Source organism: Nasonia vitripennis, chromosome 4 (genome assembly GCF_009193385.2).
Source record: "Nasonia vitripennis strain AsymCx chromosome 4, Nvit_psr_1.1, whole genome shotgun sequence".
NCBI lineage: Eukaryota > Metazoa > Arthropoda > Insecta > Hymenoptera > Pteromalidae > Nasonia > Nasonia vitripennis.
The window spans coordinates 16257732-16273613 of NC_045760.1; the positions used below are offsets into that span (position 1 = coordinate 16257732).

The 15882-nt window shown below is 49.7% G+C and overlaps 1 protein-coding gene across 5 annotated transcripts in view; it reads right to left on the minus strand.

Annotated features, from left to right (window-relative positions):
• The window catches only part of LOC100115432, a 167359-nt gene that overhangs the window by 85859 nt on the left and 65618 nt on the right, over positions 1 to 15882 (minus strand). The window contains exon 1 of one of the 5 annotated variants that reach the window (XM_031929642.1): positions 4408 to 4445. The exons of the other annotated variants lie outside the window; for them this stretch is intronic. The gene's annotated coding sequence lies outside the window, so the exon portion shown is untranslated. Of the gene's footprint in view, positions 1 to 4407; positions 4446 to 15882 lie in introns of those variants that run through there. 5 annotated transcript variants of the gene reach the window in all.

Genomic DNA, 15882 nt, shown 5'->3' on the forward strand with positions numbered 1-15882 from the left:
GCCTCCTAATTTTTTAGCCTGCTTCGGGTTTTTTACTCGCGTCCTACTGCTTTTTCGTTTGCTGTACAGATGACTACTATTTCCTGGCTCTCGTTTTTACGAGAATCAATTCGCTCTGAAATTGTGTAATTTATTACGAGAGCAACGGAACAAGAAGGTAGCCGAGATTATTTTGGACTTGGCGCTAGTCCACTCCTGTCTGCTGTATTTGAATGGATCTTCTCTCTGACGCGCCATTTTCTGCGAGCTTTTTCTGCCGCTGGTGGAATAATTAATTTTCCATCGCGATTGTGTCATTCGCTCGCTCTGTTCATTGAAGTGCTTTATCGACTGAAAATACATGCCTATTCGTGCGGTTGTAAACATCGAAGATAAAATTTCTCGTGCGCGAGCGTATTACGCAAAGGCGCGTGTTCGCAAAATAGAATAATCATAAATATGCAACCGGCGGGAGAAAGAATAGGAGTAGTAGAGCGCAAGGCGCCATAAAATTAAAGCCCATGCAAATAAATAAACGAACTCCGTACACATCGCGTAAGCGCACGTTTCGAAGCACAAAATCGCAATAGTATCGTTAATCAACAATCCTTATCCCCCGAAGCCGTTTATTAAGGAAAATGAAAATATTTTTTGCGTTATATCACGCTCATAAGCCACTGCAGGCATTAAACTTGACGCGCGTGACCCAATTTCACGCAACAGTAGTGTAGCATAGTATATAGTAAAGCTTGCTCGTGCATTTTTCAATTACTGAAAACCGCGCCGAGAGTGTGTATCCGAAGGCGTTTTTCTCTTATTGTGATCTAGGCGCGTTGGCTAACGCTCGTCGCACAATAAAATGCCGGCGTTATCGAAGCAGCTGTCCCGGCTGTTTGCGCAAGATATACCTATACACAGAGCACTGATTTATTCGAGCAATACCACCACACAGACGACTGCGAGTGCACAATGCGAGTGTATATACAGCGACGGCGGCCGATCGTTACTGAATCGTACTTTTCATAACTATCCTACTCCCACATATTACGCAAATGGACGTGGATAATAATGCAGAGACATATAGACGCGCGTGAGTAGAGGCTCATAGAAAGCCGCGCTCGACTTTCGAATATTCTTACGCGATCGCCACAAAAGCGCATTGCTCGGTCGCTTCCCGGCGATCGAATCGATAAATCAAGGCTGCAGTATATAGGGAGATACACGCGAGACACGTAGGATTATTACAAAAGAAACTTTCTCGCTAATCTCGCGTCGAGTATACAGTGTCACGGACAATAAACTCTATCCTGGACTTCAAGCATTCGTCACTTGTGCTCCCAGAGCACCCTCCTAGCACCCCCAAACATCCGTGACAACAGATACATATTCGACGGCCTGCACTTCCTCGTCGTCGTCTGCTCAGCACGATCTCGCGCGGCGAAACGAATTAGCGGCTGATTAACCTTTTATCCGCGATGGTGTGCAGCGATGAGTCCGTGCCGGGGAGTGGCTTGTATATTATGAACCGAGGGACTGTAGCGACTCGCGCGCGAGCGTTAATGTTATTATCTAACACACGGGAGGAAATCTCTCGCGGGCGTCTGTAACCTACTAAACCACAGCGAGAGAGAGAGAGAGAGAGAGAGAGAGAGAGAGAGAGAGAGAGAGAAAGAGAGAGAGAGAGAGAAGCAGACCATGAGGACAATGAATCTCTCGCGGAGAGCGTGTGTGTATGTGTGTGACTTATGCGGTAGCCCGTGTGTCTCGCTGCAGCGAAGAGAAAGCGCCGTCGCCGCCGGGAAGAATTGCTTCTAATGCCGCGTTTAATATCTGCCGGGCCGCTCTTTACGAGCTCATTAATAATTATTAGACGATTACGCGCGAGCTTATGTAATTCGAGATAGACGTCGCGCGCACGCGGCGATTACGTGCTTGGGTGAGAGATTTCGCGCGCTATACATGTATGTGGCGCATTGATCGTTGTGGGATTTTTCTCTCTTCCTCCTCGATCTGCACGCGATTCTCGAATATGTAGCGGTTTATTGTTTCCATTATGTACAGGCGTTTAGTCCTTCGGATCTCGGATTAATCGGTCAATTATACGGAGTGTTATATGTACACTGCTCGATACGACTTCCTAATTCTCGCACGTGAGTTATAAACAATGTAACGACATACCCACGGCTCGCCGGATAGAATAAATTCCCATACGTACACCACGCCGGACTATGAAACGGAGGCTTTGATCGAGTCGTAAAGCTCGTCCATAAAGCACTTTCTAAGCTCTCGAAGCGGCGATCCGTGAAAGATCCGCGTGCGCCTCCTAACACGCTCGGCCGGGCGTTTGAGCGCTCATAAAGCGCGATCCCCCTTCAATAAAATAGCGGCTTACATACATACACCCACGCTCTCGGACCCCTCCCCCGCATCATCGGCTCGCATGAGTGAGAGAAAAAAGGGGCATTACTCTGGCACCTACGCACTGGAACGCTCGCGAGATGATGATATAGAAGAGGCACAGCAGCAGCGAGAGTAAAAAAGGGGGAGCATCAGCAGCTACTGCGATCAAGGTCAGTAGAGCATCGGCGCAATTAACGAGAGCGCGATAAGCTGCTGCAGCGAGTTACGCACGGATACGCTTACACGAGGACGACGATGACGATGACGGCGATTTTCAATGAGCCTCAATGGCTGATTTCCCGCGCTGTTACACGGTAGCCGCTGCTGCATTACAAGGGAGAGGGAGCGAGAACGTCCAAGTGGCCGCGGCGCGCGCGGACAACATCGGGCATCATTTATCTTCGGCTGGAACGCAGATTTATGTTCGCTCCGCTGGAGATACGACGATCGCGTCTTCCCCGATGAATGCGGCCGAGGTGTGAGTTACGCGCGCGCGCGAGATCCTCTTTGACTGTAGACAGGATTGTAGCGGGTCATTTATACCGCGCGACGGGGATAAGAGATGATGAGAATCGAATGGATGCAGCGCGCGGTTACGAGCTGGGAAACGAGGCGTCTTTGGTCGGAAATTGAACTTTCAAGCGTGTTCACTCTCTTTCTCCGAGAAAGCCGAGCCATTCATCACGCGTACGCGCGCGCGTATGAAGAGATCATCTCAAAAAAATGCAAAAATATGCAAACAACGCGCACGCGGCTAATTACGCAAGTCCAAAGCGATTAGCTCTGATCTCTCCTAGACTCATGCTTCTATTTATAAATTCTCGAGCAGCTCTCGGATCTGCAAAGCGCACACCTCTGTACATGCAGTATCGGCGCAGCTTGTAAGAAACCCCGGGCGAAGAATCAACGTCCTGCTCCGCTAATTAGTTTCGCGCATTCGCGGACATTTGAATAGGAAAAGTATCGATATCTCTCTAGGATCTACCGCGTGCGCGCGGCACTACTGCTGCATGCTATATAGCGTAGGGCTCTTTCTCTCTCTCTCTCTCTCTCTCTCTCTCTCTCTCTCTCTCTCTCTCTCTTTTCTCTCGGCGAGAGTAGAGTGCAAAAGGAACACGCGTAAAACGTGTGCCGCCGCGAGTAACGAGTGCTTCCGCCTCCCGGCTATATGCACACGCTGTTGTTGCGCTCTCCGGGAGGATTCCTTTCAAGGTTGAGGGGCTTTGACTTTAAACTTGAATTTTCCGTTTCACGGCCGCCTGCGCGCGCCTCTGTTATCTCGGTTCTTAAGCCGCCAGAGTATCTGCTTGTTTGTAGCCGCGTGTGGAAGTATGCGCTTAGGCACCTGAGTAATCTATTTACTTTTATCTTATACGTGCAGCGTTTGTCTCCTCTCGAGAAAAGCTGACGCGGAAAATTGAGCGAGAGCCAAGCCTCCGGTAACAGAGTGTACCTATATAATTGTCAAACAAGTGAAAACAAACGAGCGGTTCAATTAAGACTAACGATCCCGCAATAAAATGCTGGAACCGACACCTCGGAGTACAGACGACATTGCGCAACTCGACCGTGTTGGATACAAACGACGAGCTCGTACACAACAATAGAGGCTCTCCAGGGGGAGAGGGGAAAGAATGGCAAAAGCCGCGCAGCCAAAAAGCGCACGAGAGCCAGTCGTCCGTGACGGCCGCGACGACTCCCACGAGGCTAAGGACCTCGGTTCTCAACGATTCGACTCGAGAGAGGCTGTATGTCTGTATATATGTATATGCATGCAATCGTCGGTGCGCCGATGTGGAATGAGAATGCGAAAGAATCCCCGCGCGTGTAACGGCGCGGTTTTTCGATCGCTGTCTTTTCATTCGGCGGCCGCGGCCGATGCCGGATGTGACGCTCCTGGGACCCGATGCGGGAGAGAATATTCGACTCCGGGAAGTACTGCGCCGCGGTATAACACTTTGATTCTCGCGGGAAGGTCATCCTCGATTTAAGGCCGGATGAGCGATTATGCATGATATTGAGACTCACGCGCTGAGGTCACGCCAGGACGCGTCATCAGATTCATCTTGGATCGTGGACTCACCTGAAACAGAAAGAGGAAATAGATTGTATTGTTTGAAATGAAGTTTCAAAAGTATTTTGATGTAATGAGATATAACCATAAGGTAGAATTAAACACACCCTCGCCGTAACTCGTTGCACAATCAGCGGCTTATAATTCTCTGCAACGAATAACTCGCCCGCGATTTAGCAAACTCGCGACTTCGCTCGTTTGTGCACCCCCGTCCCTCCGCTCCCAATTAATCTCCCGGCGAGTCATATATAAGTCTCGAGTTTTGAGCCTTCATACATGTGTAACACGTAGGTGTTTATAAGGTGCAGCGCACACACACGTACAAATGTATGGTTATACATGCGCGCGCACGTGCGCAGCGCCACGCTGATCGCACCTCGTCGCGAGGAGCGAGCATCTTATAATTAGGCCTCGTGGAAAATGCTAATCGGCTAATTTATCGGGACGGAGCCGCGAGGACGAGAAGGAGACAGGCTATATTATACTGGGCTGCACGATCGGGGCTTATTTAATTAGTCACTGATGCAGCTGCATGTATGCAGCGCACGAGGTGTAATGCGCACGGAAAGTATGGAGGCTCTGGGGGCTCCCGGCTGGTGTGCATAAGTTATTCGGTGCTAAGAACATTGTTGAGCTTGGAATATTTGTACGTTATCGTCGTGTGATGATGCATAGCGCGCCAGTAGAAAAGGTCGCGATTGACCAGCCGGGTGCAGGTGATAGTCTTTTTCAAAAATAGCTGATTTTTCATTCGTGTAGGTAATAGAGGAGGCCCCCCGCGGCCTCGCTCCCAAGTCCCTAATCGCGTATAAACGTAAGCGCGCTCGCAGAGCGCCATCGGCGTGACGATCGCTGTACTATATGTATACTCGAAGGAAGCGGCGGCTTCTTAGCGCAGAAAAATTTGCACGATAGTGCACTTTCTATATATATATACACGTGCTCTGTTGCGCTGCGGGGGCGGCTCTCCTACGAATACGATGCCGGCTCGCAGATATCTTAAATGGGAATTAAATGTAACCACTGTCTGGACGATCCGGTTGTTAACTCGCGGAGCGCGGCTCGTACAACGTATACGGTCCGCCCATGGAAATTTCTATGGCGCAATTTGTAATTCGCCGGGGTTGTTACACGGCGCGCGTTACGCTTGGGGAGAGCGACTGTTTCGATTTTTTCTTTGCTCAATCGTGGACTAGCTTCTCTGACGGCGATGAGGTCTTGGTTTTTAAGAGTGATCTCGATGTTGTACGTTAAAATCCATACAAGTCGATCGCTTCAACAGTGAAAGCGATTATAGCCGATACTAGCGCTAAAGAAAAGAAACAAACAACTCTCTTTTACGTCATCGGCTATGAAACATTAATCCAGCTCTTATCTTGCCGCGTATATACGGCTAATTTGCATTCGCAGAGGAGAACATCTTCGAGTATGCGTGAACCAGTAGCCCTAATCGCGGTGACGCTCTCCTGCATCTCGGCAACGAGTAGTTGCGGATCAGTTCGAAATAAAGAGGAAAAACGAAGCGCGCATCTCGCGATAAAGCAATAGAAGGCTCATTAGCCGTCGCTCAAACGAGAAATAATTAGTCAGCCTCCTCAACCTCCTCCTCCTCCTCCTCCTGCTCGTCGGTGTGTCGCTGGGTGTCGCCGTTAACTGCCGCGCACTAGTCGTCGTCCTGGTAAGTGCGTGCGTGCGTTCTCTCTCACGGCAATTAGGGCAGCCCCTCGTTTATATTTACAAATGACAGGCCGTTCCGCGCGTGACACTTCAGGGCGAGGCGCAGCTGCAGCGAGATGCGCTCTGAATATGGATGTGCCCAGCAGACGAAAGAGAGAGAGAGAGAGAGAGAGAGAGAGAGAGAGAGAGAGAGAGAGAGAGAGAGAGAGCGCATCTCGATTAACTTCTTTAATGGGACAATTAATTAAGCCATCGCAGTAGTGAAGAGGCGCAGGCTGCTGCTGAGAGCTTGGGGAAAGAGAAGAGGGGGTATGGGATTAGAAAAGGTGGAGGCGTTTTGTAGGTAATTAGATGCCTCGCCGCGACGCTCGGCTGCACGATGATCTAGGAGGAAGATGGGTGTAAATGTGATGAGATGTAGAATGTATGATTATTCTGGTATTGGAGATTGCTCTGATATAGTTTCGATCGAAAAAAAAATCTCACGGACACAGTAATTGGTTTTATTCTAAGCGCGACAGAATGACGTAAATCGCAGCATTAGCGACGGATTACCTTAATCGCCGCCAACAAACCTCAGACCCTAGCACATCCCACCACGTTATGCAATTAGACACATTTTCCTCCGAGACATCTCAATCCATTCCCTTCAGCTTTTGTTTTTCACGGCGCAACCCGACATTAGTATAAGCTCTCATTACAAATAGTCCTGATGGAATAACTGGAGCATTTTTTAGCCGTATACCTTTCGACTTCTCCACCAGCTGCGGCAACTCAATCAATCGGGCCTCAATCACGTGTACATTGATAAAACAGCGATGAAGAGGAAAAATAATTGATGATCTGCCGACACTCGATAAGCACGAGAGGACGAAGACGAGCATAAGGAGGAGGAGGAGGAGGAAAGGTAACTACTGGCCGCGAGGAAGCGCGCACGGGTGGTCGAAAATTTCCCGGCGTTGCTTCCTCGATGTTTCTCTTTCTCGCTCCCCCCGTGGTTTCTTTCTCCGCGAAGCTGATCAATCCAAGAAGATTCTCGATTCGGTAATTAATAATTTTAATAAAAAAATGGAAAAGCAAGCCCGATTATAGGACTGGCACTGAAGTCAGTTGAGAAACTCTGCAGCTTCGTGACTCTTGCAGCTGTCTATTCGTACAGCACACAACGACACAACGAAGGGTGTAGCCGCCACCGCACGAACACACTCTAGCGAGCAGAACTCGGAGCACAGAGAGCAAAGGGAGTCTCGCCGCGAACACTGCGCTATTTAACGGGACACTTTGGGAGAGGAATTATAGATTCAGCAGTTAGTCCTCTCTGCAGCAGCACGTAAACCAGTAGCTAAAGCAGAACACGGCGGCGGGGATTCCTTTTCCGCGAGAGCCCTACACACACATAACGTGTGTATATATATATATACATATATATATATATATACACACACACACGACAGAGCGCAGCGCCGCGAAGAGTAAAGTACCTACACTGCACGGAGGCGCTGCAGTGCAGTGAGAGAGAGAGAGGCTCGATAAAAGAATTCGCGTAACAATGCACCGCGGGCCCCGAAGAAGAAGGGACTGTGCAGCGTGTTTCCTGTCGGCGCGACCGATCGCGCATACTAAAAGCAAAGTATCGCCGGTCTCTCGCTACCGTTAGACGCACACCACGCACGAGAAAGAGAGAGAGAGAGAGAGAGAGAGAGGGGGGGGGGCTCTTTGAATCCCGATATCTCTCTCTCTCCATCTGTACCGCTCTAAAGGTACATAATACCGCGCGCACGTGGCCGCCCTTTCTCAAAATCTGCAGTGCGGCCGCGGTGGTGTATAGGCGCCAGATTTATCCGATCCTTTCAGATATGTAACGGGCCGCGACTCTATAAATCCGAGAGCGGCCGAGCCAGCTCTATTACACATATAACGCACTCGCTCTCCCGCAACAATGGGAGATAGCCGGTAGAGGAGTACGTAAACTCTCCTCTGCGAAAGCGGCGGAGGTCTATCTCGAGCAGGGCCGCGTGTATGAATGTTTCATGCTTTCGGCTGCCACACCTGTGCGCGAAACTTATATACGTATATCGGCTCTCTTGCACTTTGTGCATTGAGCAGCAGCAGCAGTGCGCGCGTAAGGAGATATCTGATTGCCCGAGTGGATTTTGATTTACGGACTCCGCCGCGTGTGTATGCCCGTTGTGCAAAGTTGTGTTGGCGCTCGATCCATACGGGCGGTTCTCGAAAATTTTACGACTGCCGGTTTTTCGTTCGCTGCCGATACGCGCGTGTGCGTGTAACGGTTAGATATAGGAAGTAAAGAGCCGCGATAATCGGCGGTGAAAACGTTGTCGTTATCTGCGTGTATGTGATCGGTTCCGAGAGAGCGATCATCGTTGAACGCGCGCTCGTTTTCGCTCTTAAATCACAATCAGTCGGCTATGAAATGCCGATCGCGGCTAATGAGCCGTTCACCGATCGATGTTCAAACTCTCTTTTCGAAAGTTATACAACCCGCGTAGTTTGTCAAGCTCAACACCTCGAAAATCGCCGAACGATTGTGTGATACGAGCTATGTTATCGGTATGAAGGTATAGTGGTGGGTTGCCCATATAGCTTGATATCCCGCCACGTCCATAAGGATCTCGGAGAATCCTCTCAGACTCGAAACTCCATTCCCTCGAGTTTGCAGCCGTAACGTACAATACCCGCAAAATTGATTGGCCGAGAGGAAGTGTATACACGAGGAAGTTTATGCGGATGGAGTTCGTGCGATAACGAGTTCCCCCTGTTTCCGCCGCTGTTTGTACGTATCCCTCATCGTTTTAGCCAAACCCATCTCGACAAGACACTGCCTTTCTCGTATACATTATACCTCATGGCTCGATCTTTCAACAACAATGCAGATACGCGACTATTTTCCATCGCGCAAAAAGCGACGGCAGCATAAGCAAGCCAAGACGAGTAGTCGCATCCTCGAACGCAGGCAGCATGGCTCATTGCGTAACGTGCAATTCATATAAAATAGCCGGCGCGCGCGTAATGTTATATATCGCATCAGCGGCGCGGAGCGAGAGAGGCCAGAGCTCGTAAATACATAGGGGGCTCCGCATCTCTGCGGTTTTCTGGCTGCGGCCGCCCGTCGCCTAGACCCGATGTTTGCCGTTGCGGCGGGCGAGGTCGAGGGAATAGGTGTATAGTCGCCGGTTGTGTGTACGTGTGGATATAAGCAGTAGCTCAAGGCCTTCGGAACGATTGTGTTACTCCGATTCGCGTTTCGTTGATTGGCGGGGGCGCGGAGCTGTTATTTCCTCGAGGTGATGATTTCTTGGACGTACGTGCTTTTCGACTGTTTTCTACAACAGCGTATCGCTTTCCCGCGGTATTGAATTTGCGCGATAGTCGAGAGACAATCGACTCGCTCGCGAGCTTGTATAATACGAGGGCTGTCAAGTTCGGTAAGCAACGAGTGCACGAGCGGTAGGATGATTACAGTTTACGTAATGGAAAAGGTCAACACGCGAACACACAGAATCATCGGAAAGTCAACACCACGGTGTGTGTATTTTGAATCGAAATATCTCTATACGGAATATCCACGCGCGAACAAAACCGCAATTATCCTTCGCTCGTCGCTGCGCATGTATGCACACGAGGCTCGATCAAATCAGCTGGAAAATCGCGCATATTATATTATGCGCGTATGCAGAATGCATCATCGAAAGAAACGACGAAATAAAAGTCTCCGCATCTCGCGACTTACATAATTAATATCCATCCTCACAATGGCTCTCTCCTCCATCTCGCGATTCATTTCGCGAAAGCCCCTCGATGACACGCGCTTGCATTCAATTCAATCCGGCCTCCTCATATATAATTAAAGATCGCGCGCCGCTACATCTGAATGCGCTCGCTCGCGCGCACAATAAAAGAAAGACAATACACACACAGAATCGGCTAATCGGCCGTCGGATCGATAATTCAAGGCGTCGCTGAAAACGAATATAATCGAGCGTGTGTACACACGCTCGCCTTCCTCGTCGCATTGTGAGTGTGTTACAGAAGCGAAGCGCAGGCTCGCGATGGAAAGTTCATAGATGCAAATCACGATCTTCTAAACCGCTGCGCGCGCGCGACGACGAGGAAAACGCGAGGAACCATAAATAAAACACTCTCCACTCTCGCGCGCGCATGTGCGCTGCTGCAGATCCTTCGATCCGCGAGCGATAGATACACTCGCCGTGATGCATGCGCTGCTGCAACCAAGAGAGAGGGGCCACCTGTCTTCGGATTACAGTGTATATCTGGGTTACGCTGGGACGCTGCAGTGTGTCTGATATCGCCGCGAGGAGCGTGGAATTGGTTGAGAATTAGGTAACACCGATGGGATGCGAGCCTCGGGGCTTTCGGTTAATTGTACGTGGGTGGGTAATGAGAACCGAGAGAGAGGGAGAGAGAGAGAGAGAGAGAGAGAGAAAAGGATTTTTTAGCGTCTGGCGGAACGAGGCTTTTACTACTTGCGATACGCAGCGGCGTTATCGCGAGAGAGGAAAGTAAGGAACTTGAGTTGTATCTTAGATATCGTTTCGAGTCTGTTGGAAAATGGAAATTTTCATGCTCCATCTGGCGTAGAAAGTCTGTATCTAATCGTCGACAACGCTGCGTTTAACTGACTGTAAAGTGTACAAGAATACGCGTAACACTCGATCCTAATTAATGATAACCTTTTCTCTCGCAAGTGGTCGATCACAGTATCTGGAGGGGGATAAAAAAGGACCAGTCCACAAAATTGCGTTATCATCCCGCATACGAGTATTCAAATCGCGGCGCAAATATAGCCCAAGATACAATTTCTCCACTTATTGAAGTCCAGCTCCTCTCCATACGCGTCAGCTCAAGCAAAACGGTCTCCCTGAAAATTAACGGTCTCAATTACGTAAAAACCGAAATCCCGACTCATCGGTCCGCTCGCGTCATCCGCATTACATCGAGCGTCTCCCAGACAAAAATCGAGGAAAAAGCCCCCACAGCAACACAACGCACACAGAGACTGCAGCCGAGAGACCTGCAGTAGGAGCGCTCGCGTTCGGATGACTTTCGAAATATCCAATGCAACGATCTCTCTCTCTCTGTCTCTCTCTCTCTCTCTCTCTCTCTCTCTCTCTCTCTGCCGGCTGGTAAAATATTCATGCGAGGACGTAGAGACGAGGCTATGCACATGAGCTACGACGATACATCGCGTCACTCGGCGCATTTGAATGCCACGGCGACGACGACGACGACGACGAGTTGAGTCGGTCGTGTCTTCGGCGCTTGCTTCATTGCTTCGATTTTGCGATCGGTCTTCGCGATGGGAAATCACTTCAGCAGCTGCAGCTGCACGTGTTGCTGCCGGTGTGCAGCCAAAGTGCATACGCTCCGGTGAAAGGGAAGATCGAGGGGATTATATAACACGAGGGATTTTCATTTTTCCGAGAGAGCTACTTAACTTCTACGACGTGTGATCTCGAGCTCGTACATCTGACGACTAGTGGTAGTTTTCGTCTCTTTATAGCTTGCACACAACTCGTCTCCCTGCGAGAGCGGCAACTTTTCACGCGGCTCGGCTGAATAAATCATACACTGTCTTGTTCAAACACACAAGCAGCGCGATATCTTCCTCGATCATCTCCAGCTTCTATAATTACCGAAGACCCGTAAAATTCATATTTATATAGTTACGTCGCAACGAGCCATCTAGCTTCATATGCACCCACGCGCAACGGCAGCGGCTCATTGTTGCACTGCACGCGCACAGCCATACGTGCGCAGTACAAAAATAAGATCCCCGCGTCTTTTCCTTTCTTCTCTCTCAAACTCACTTTCGAATAACGTAGACCCTCAGAGAGACTCGCTTCGTCGTACACTCGACGTTACATCACGATTTTGTTCGACGCCTGCAGGAGTAGGCTGCGCGCACACATGCACGCGCCGGGACCTCTTGCGCGGCGAGCTTTTTTCACCCGAACAAAAACGGTCACGTATATAGACACAGAGAGTCGCCCGGCGAAAAAGAAAAGCACATCGGCTGCGCAGAGAGCGAGAGATCGTCAGGGGTCACGCGAGGAATGAAGCTTCGCGAGCCACCGAACGTGTACACACATAGAGCGCGACAGACGTGTGGGGGTGTGTAGATACACAACCAAGCACGGCATTGTTTCTTTTCGTCGACTGGCTCGTCCCTCTGGCACATAAACCGAGTGTGCGAGGCAACGCCGGCGGTGTGAGTCTCTCGCGCATTGAATTGGCTAATTAATGCTGATTGGCGATTTTCGCGTTATGAGTTATAGCCCTCGCCAGATAATTATTTTGTCGATGGACGCGCTATGCCACTCGATTGAATGCTGCGCGAAGGCGCATATAAATACGCGGATGATTTATTCGCGCGTAGCTTTTCAGATAAGTCGTGGGAGGCTGCACGTCGTGCATAATTATCGCGGCCTATACCAATATATCAACGCGTTCTCTTATTCCTCTTCTTCGCCGGGGTTTTGTTCGCGACTCGCTCGATAGTCATCTCGTGTGTGTAGATGCGTGTGCGTATAGAATACGGTCGCGCGAGAGTCCCATAAATCAAGGAAAAACAATCGCGGGCTCGCTTTGAAAAGCTTGTATACTTTTCTCGGCTAATAAGCGCGATATTTCCGCGTAAATATCGAATGGGGAGAGTGGAGAGGAGAAGGCAATCAGCCAAGAATCAATCCCACATATCTCTCCCTCTCCTCCCTCTCATATACCGCGCGTTCGCTCACAAGCGCGCGCGCACGGATTTGTATGGTTATGGCTCGGCGGATGGACGTATAATGGCTCCCGGCGTACGCGCGCGCTTTATGCCTTGGGACTTTAGCGAAATTTTCCATACAATGCGCGAGGAATCCCCGCGGCGGCTCTCGGTAGACGACGGCGACGTATACTGTGTACGACGAAATAAGAAGACGCGCTCGGGGGAATAAGTGGCCAATGATAGAGCCGACGCGCGCCAGCGAAAGAATGATGATGCGTCCGCTGAATTTACTCGCGGCAAGAATGATGCCTGCGTGTATGCACACACGCAAGCGAAGATGACTACGGCTGATGCGCGGGCATGCATATGAAGGAACGTGCGCGTGTATGTACCCTTGTGAAAATATTATAAATCACTGGGCTATTGTACGAAAGCCGAGGATATTTATCGCGGTTGCTTGTAGAGTTAGGAACGATTAGGGGGAGAATTTCATTTTATACTTGAATTTCTATGTGACTGCGCTGGCTCGTCGGCTTTATTCACAGGTTTTGGCGCACGAGAATTTATACCAAATTGAAAAGTTTTTTGCATCTGAACAGCTCGTTAAACTTTTTATCGGACAATATTAACATATTGATCGTTAATTTAACGACGAGGCTACGGTAATATCCTGTATACTTTGATGCATCCTGCTGCAAAAAATCTGTAATACTTCCCGCGTATAAAATAATAATCCGACGTCTTCGAGCCAATTCGATTCCCGATATAGTTCTCGGTGAATTTAAATGCCCAATGATGTCCCGCCTTGTACGAAGCGTCGAGTAAAAAAGCATTTCCTTCGCCACGTCCACGCAATATCGCGATACGCCGCATCATGCACCTTCCGTAAGAGTAGAATTTTACCGCTCACATATATTACAAACTTTTATCGCCGCCTATATTACCAATAATAATAGCCGCGATAACCGGAGGAAGTCTCCTTGAAACTTCTCTGATCTCGCGCACATCGCTGCGACATTCCTCTGCGAAACGGTTGAAAACGCCCCCTTTTTTCATTCGAAAAGAGCGAGATCCATCGCCGGGATTACTGTGATAAACGAGGCTGCGCATCAGCGGCTATAGATGCGACGCCGATATTCACGTATACAAGAATCGTTCGTTACGGCTCCGCACGTTGAACGAGTGATTTTCGGTACTTATATTTCAATGGGCCACGGTTGTATATCGCGATTCGATCACCGATACGGACTGACTGCGCGCGCCGAGCGAGAGGTTCATAAAGTATCGGTTCTGTGAATATGAATTCGATTCCTATCGTTAGATTTTTATTCGCCGCGTATGCGATGTTTTTTGTAATCAACGCTGCTCCGAATTGCATCGTGATCACTCATTCGAATACTTTAACTACTTTTTAAACGACGACGTCCGCTCTGAATATATCAGGCACAATCCGAAGAGACAAAGGCGCAGAAAAAAGGGGAGAATGAAAGGGCCCCGATCGTGCAGCGGAGATCGAGAAGGGCAAGGACGCAGAAAATTGCTCGCAGATGAAGAGCCAAAATACACGATCCACCTCGTGCCTGTATGTATGTACATCCGCAGCATTCAGAAAGGGATAAAATTTAATACTGTTTCGATAGCTCGATGTCGGAGATAGGGACGGCGAAATTAGCCGTTCGCCATGTACAGTTACGCATTAAGCCTAACAAGACTCACTTCCGATTAGCCTAAGAGAGAAAGAGAAGGAGACAAAGACGAAGAGTCAGCTCGGCAGCCCCATTGTCTACCCCTTCCTGCGCTCTTTCTTCTCGATGGATCCATCGGTGACGCTATATATCCATCTATATGGGTGTATAGAGTGGATGAAATCCTGGTCCCCGCGCAGCCTTCTCATTCCTGCGGAGAGACGCAAGACTGTACGGTACCCGTTTATCTGGCTAGGCGGCATTCGAGGAGCCGCTATAGATATAGAACATAATGCGCCAGTCGCGTCCTGTGTAATCTGCCGCTCGGCTGGCTCGCTTTCGGTGCGCGCCGCGCGGGTGTGTAGTTTTTTTTCGAGCCAATGGGACTGCGGTCGTCTCCGCCGAAGTATTTTCGGTCCAGACTTAAATAGCAAACGAAAAAAATCTCCCGCGGTATAATCTACATCCTGACTGCGCGAGAGACGTCGGCGGCGAGGCTCTGTTTATTTACGAGACACCCGTGAGAGCTGCAGCTTTTCAGAATTGATTATTAGCTTCGCGCGCCTTATCGTTCCTTTTCAAGATAAGTTAATCGAATCGCGAAATTTATGTACATCCATATTATTGTTTTCTGAGAGCGGGCTAGATCCAATCTAATAACCATTCCCTCTCCGGGCCATAAATCCCAAATTCTTTAGCTTCAAAAAACCTCTCCCTAAACCCTTGCGCGACGCACAATAGGACCAGCTCGCGAGCCACTACGCAGTAGTAGAGGACAATGCGAATCCATTATGCATATTCCGCGCGTCACGTGAGCAACAACGAAATCCCTCCGCCAAATGAATCTATCCATCTCTTTTTCGTCGTCTTTGGGCGAGATAACATAATGGGTCATCCTCTGAGACTACTCACGCGACTGATCGGTGCCGATTACCGGATTGCGTGCGGACCCACCGCGACGACGACGCGCCGAATGATGAATCGCGCCAGATACGCGCGCCAGCTTTTCAGCGCGGCCTCACAGAAAGGATAAGAGGCTCGTGTCCGAGAGCAGGGGGATTATTTATGCGCGATGGGACGCGCCTCATCGCGCTTTCCGTTTTGACTCTCGCGCGGCTCTTTCTTTTTTTTTGGCCCCGCGGTGTTTTTGTTCGCGGCGAGGATTATAGAGGTTCGTCGCGTCCGAACACATATGCGGTAAATTGAAAATCGCCCGGATTTCGTGGAATCGCGCGCGATGGACGTTCGCGGCGATTTTTTCCCATGAACCTGCATCATTGGTGCATTAACGGTTCCCTCGGATTCGATTATGCGAA